Below are 5717 nucleotides of genomic sequence, written 5' to 3' on the forward strand. Positions count from 1 at the left end.
CTTGCCCCACTACTGGCCAACCAGGTCTTCTCCCAGGTTCACAGAAGTCTATTGAACGTTGTAGGGCTTAGCTCACCGCTTCATTGTTGTTTTTCCCTCACTTCCCCTTATCGGTGTTGAGCGTGGTCACCAATCACAGAGTGTATTCCCATTGAGTCTTAGTCTTGGAAGGGGGTTTGCACTGAGGGGACCCGACAGGGTATGGCTTTTATCTTCCCTGTCTTTCTAGCATCTTTCCTGGGTTTGTGCAATGGCTTTGTATAGCCCAACCCCAATACTTTCCATATCCCATCATGAGGAAGTGAGTATAATCAAATAACCTTATTGGGCTTTTAAACCCTGCCAGCCTTCCTGTCTGTCTCCTGCCTCACTTCTATGTTTCCCTTTGGTGACTTATAATTTTTACTACGTCCATTTGGTTATTTTGGTAGTGTATCTAGACATAGGAGAAAAGAATAAAATGCACGGATCATGATTTACCATGTGGGTTGGAGGTCTAGAAAAAAATTTTTTTTTAAGTAAGTGATTAGATTATAAATGATCCATTTCCTTAAAAAGCAAGTGTTTCTAAAATGTGCCTCAGTGATAGATTGTACAAGGTGGGCTTCAACAAGTTCATAGGAAAATGGGATTGGATGATAAATGGAATTTTTCCATGAACTTTTTGAAGACCTTTCGTATTATTTGCCTATAATTCTCCCTTCCCTCCTTATCCGGCTCTGACTTCACCCAATTTCCCTAGGATAAACGGACTTTCGCACCACTTTGATGTGGTCACATGACTTGCGGTGACCAATCAAATGTGAGCAGAAATGACGCAAACTGAGGTTTTAATTTTATTCACTGGTCCAGTTTGGTCTCTTGTGCTTCTTCTAGGTGAGAGACACGTGCAGTAGACGTGAATCGGACCCACAGACCTGTGAATGATAGAAAGAGGTGGTTGTTGTAAGCCACTGAAATCTTAGAGTTGTTTTGCAGCCTAGTATGTGAGGCCTATGCCGTACAAGGACCTCTGTTGTTACTTTAACTGTTGTTAAGTTCCGTCAAGTTGGTTACAAATCATAGCCACTCTACAGGGTTTCCAAGGAGGGGCTGGTGGGTTCAAACCAGCGATCTTGAGACTAGAAGTCCATTGTTTATCCTCCAGCACCACACTAGGACTCCAGACCTCTCTTAAAGGAAGAAAATTCTAGCAACTTTTTTGTGCGGATATCATTTATTTATTAATTCAACCGATAACACTGTGTATGTGGGATGGTGGCACAGGAAGGCAGGGGTAGAAACAAAGCCCTGTTAAGAGAACGTTTATTATTTCCTATAATGTGACATACATTTTTCAAACAGCATTTGTTAAACATTTCTTATCCCTATGACTCATAGTCAACCATAACAGCAAAACAAATTATAAATTAATTTCAAATCAAACCCGTTGCCACGGAGGTGAGTCCAGCACAGCCGCTTTATAGTACAGAGTAGAACTGAAGTAGATCACCAGGTCTTTCTTTCGCAGAGTGGTCTTGGGGTTTGAACTGCTGACTTTTCGGTTGGCTAATCAGTACTAAATTCTAAATTTACTGTAGCTACTGAGCAACCAGGGCTCCTCCAACTTAAAGCCACATCAATAAATGACTTTAATGGGATGAATAATGTTTGCTTCTACTAAGTTGTTATGTGCACTACAACATGCGTCTGACTGCGCTGTCCAGGATTATTTTGTTAGGCGTTCTCATGCACCTGTGTCAGGGGAGGCTTGCATGTTATAGGATGCCAAACAGGTTTAAGTGCTGCTTCCAGACTAAGACATATTCGGAGCGAAGATCTGGCTATCTTCTTCCAAATATTAGTCAGTTACAACTCTATCAATCTGAGGTTGTCATGGTCAGGGACTGACTTTAGGACAGTAACAGTAACAACACCACCCACATGTGAGTACTGCAGTTCTATAATTCACCATGTGATTTACAGCTGTTTTTGCTGATCGTAAATTGTTGTTAAGTAGTTTATTCTATTTCATTAACTTCCAACAGTTAAAATGGTAGCACCTGAAACAATGTCTTGTTGTTGTTGTTGTTGTTAAGTGCCGTCAAGTCGGTTCCGACCCATAGCGACCCTGTATAGGGGTTCCGAGGAGTAGCTGGTGAGCTTGAACCACCAACCTTGCAGTTCAAACAATGTCTTAGCGCAGCAATATCTTATCAAATGCAGAATGAGGGCCTGGACTCCACTTGGTGCGTTCCCTTTATAAAAACATAGGGTACACTAAGCCGGCATATGTTTTTATAAACTGTCAAAAGATGATCATAAAAACAGAAACACACACAAACATTTCACAAATCTTATTAAAGAGACCTCTGGACTCCCAGCAAATTCATCTTGTGTGAGGCTCACTGCATTTTGTTGATGCTGTTGAAGAGGAGGAAAGGAGAAACCTGAGTTTCCACAGCATGAGCAGCAGGTGGTGCTCTTGACTTTTGGAATCACACTGGGCCTGCAGTCCTGGGTGGATTGGTCAGTGAGAGGCTGTATGATTTGCAGGTGTTGCATGGCAGTGAGTTTGTTGCTTTTTAATCTTGCTAAACGACTCCCTCTGCTATAACCTTATCGGAGCCAAGTCAGCCAAGCTTAGCCTGATGAAGCACAGGCAGGTGATTGGACTGTTGTTTGGTGCTTGAGCTGTGCCCTATATTTTTGGTTAGACTGTAAAAGCAACATTGGCGCCAGCCTCGTAGCTGATGATTTGCTTGGAGACCACCGTACCCTCCCTAGACACAGGCAGACTGGTGTCTCTTAAGATAGATTACCTTGCAGCACCTGAAGGCTGCTAGGACCAAGGCAAGGGGGTTGATTCTTTTCGGCTCTGTTCCACAACCAGTCTAAGGGACCTTTGCATTTTTAGTGATGATTTCTTATATGTTGTTGTCACCTGTAGTTGAGTTGGCTTTCTACTCAAGGCAACCTCATGCACAATGGAATGAAATGCTGCCCAATCCTGGACTGTTGTGACCCATAGGGGTTTCACTGACTGATTTTCTGAAGGAGAATGCCAGGCCTTTCTTCCTAGTCTCTTAGTCTGCAAACTCTGCTGAAACCTGTTCAGCAGAAAAGCAACATGCCAGCCTTTATTGACAGCTGGGTAGTGGCTTCCAATGAAGGTCACTGGTCTTGAATGGAACCCAGGTCATTTCCATAGAAAGAGAGAATTCTACCTGGGAACCAACAATTCTACCCTTAGCAACAGGAAGATCCCACAAGGCTTTTTTCTTCAATTGTGTGGAGATGATACATTCCATTTTCAATTTTCTGTGTGACTTCAATTAATCTAAGCCTTGGTTTTTTATTTGAAAACTGGGAATAGCAGAATCTTTTGGGGATGCCTCCTTTTTATTTTATTTATTTATTTTATGATGCCTCCCTTATACGACTTAAAAAGAAAGTCATCTAAAATTTCTCCAGAATCATGAAATGTAAGGTGTAAAGATCAGTTCATTCAGCTTACTCCTTTTACTGCTGAACGTCTGATGCTCTCTGCACATCATTGCCATGGATGCTTACTCATGGCAAGCAACCCATGTGTGTCAGAGCAGAACTGTGTCCGTAGGATTTCCAAAGCTGAGTTTTCAGAAGCAGATCGCCAGGCCTTCCTTTCTAGGTGCTTGCACTGACTTGAACCTCTTAACCTTTCACTTAGCACTTGAGTACATTAACCATTAGCCCCTCCTAGATACTCCATCTGATGCCTAATAAGGGGAAATAAATTTGTTCAAAATGGCACAGTGTGTGGGTGATAGGATTTAGATCTTTTGTCTCCAATCTAATTTTTTTTAAGTCAAAATGCTGTAGCACCAACCCTATGCATATGATCACATTAACTTCTATGGGGCTGCTTTACTTGGGTCTGCCCTGCCCTAATATTGAGAATCCCTCGTGTTGAGAATGAATCCACATTCTGGAATAAGACTTATGTGCATCTAGTCTCCATCAAGCTAACCCAAATCTAAGGTGCCCTAAAATGTACAGCTAATGCACTTTCATTTTTTATAGCAGGTGGAAGATATCTGTGAGGATAGGTATATTTGTTTATGTTTCCAGATTTCAGCAAATATTGCTTGTTGTTTTTGTTTTATTTTAAAGTTGAGGGCTAATTGATAAATAATAAAAGGTACCGATCTTAACTGTTCAGTTTGATGAATTCTGACAGTCGAGTAATTGCTTTTTGAGAACAAAATTGACTATTATCCTAAGTCCTGAGAGGTTTGGAGTAACCTAATTTATATCAGAGGAAAGGAAAACATCTCTCTGCTCTCTTCATACTCTTGGGGTCTATCTGGAAAGGAAGAGATACTGAAAGCTAAGACTGCCAGTTGTCCTGGGCTTCTTGAGGTTAAGGGGTGTGCATTCCCAGGAATTCACAAACTTCCCACCGCTTGTGGAAAAAAGGTGCAGACCACATTTATTTAATTCTCAAAAGACAAGATGATCTCAGACAACAGGCATGCATGAGAGTCAGAGATTCTGACATGTGCTTCTTCACTAACGTGGGCAAAGTAACAGTCCTGATCCACTGTGGGCTCCGGCCTTTAAATCCTTGTCTTTTGAGTCTTTGCCCTCAGTCTCCATATTGTTTTTCCTCTTGTTATTAAGTGCCTCTGAGTTGGTTCCCACTCACAGCGACCCTGCATAGGGTTTCCAAGGAGTGGTTGGTGAATTTAAACCACTTACCTTGCAGTTCAAACCTTGGCCAATTTCTACAAAATCTGTTCTTGCCAATCTGTTCCAGGTGGTATGAATCTGAGTCTGTCATTTTGGGTGTTCAGGAGGATCAGCTTTCTACGGCTGAGTTGACAGGAAATTCCATCTCAGATGTTACTGTGGGCATCTCTGGTATCACTCATAGTGGTAAAGCAAAGAGAAGGCCTGTCCAGTCCTGGGGCATGGTACCCATATGCTAATGCTGAGATGTACCCATAGCTTTATCCCATAGGATCCACGCTGGTCCAGCTTGGGGCACTAGATACTTTGGCAAGGCCTGGCCCCTATCTGTTTTTCTTGTGACTCCCTGGAGTGCTACCCCTGGACTCCATGAACATTTCCAATATCAGGAACTCTGCCCCCAATTCTCCCCTTGCCATTAAAGGCTCTTTCCTCCCTATTGCACTCGGAGACCCCCAGTGCTTCCTTTTCAGGAGGACATTACAGAAGATAGGACAAGGACAAGCTTCTGACTGCAAGTTACCTATACAACTCACTCTGTAAAACATGCCCCAAGGTGAAGAATTATAAAGAATCCAGGCACAAAGCCTTGGCAATCCAGGGAAAAGCAGCATGGAACAGCACATAGGTTATTATCTCCAAAAAAGTACTCTGCCATATGTTTACACTACCCGGGTGGCTTGCTTTGGTCCATGGTTCTCTCTCTTGCTCACGTTCCAGAACATTCTGCGTCCTCTTTGCTGAAATTTCTCTGGCATGATCTGGGCAGGGCTTTTGGGAATCACTTTTCCTGGATAATGTTATTTCCTGTATTGGTTGAGCTGAAATGACAGCTTTGTACCCGTATCATTGATCTTGCTGAGGCAGGTCTACAGGGGCATTGTTAATTAAGTGCCCCACTCCCCTTTTCATGTCATCATCACGGCAAGATTTTGGGGGTGAGCTTGACTATTAGCTTCTTGTGGAGTTTTGATACTGCAATGAGCATTATTTGTAGTCAGGGGAAT

The sequence above is a fragment of the Chrysochloris asiatica genome, unplaced genomic scaffold, assembly GCF_000296735.1.
Source record: "Chrysochloris asiatica unplaced genomic scaffold, ChrAsi1.0 scaffold00127, whole genome shotgun sequence".
Taxonomy (NCBI): Eukaryota; Metazoa; Chordata; class Mammalia; order Afrosoricida; family Chrysochloridae; genus Chrysochloris; species Chrysochloris asiatica.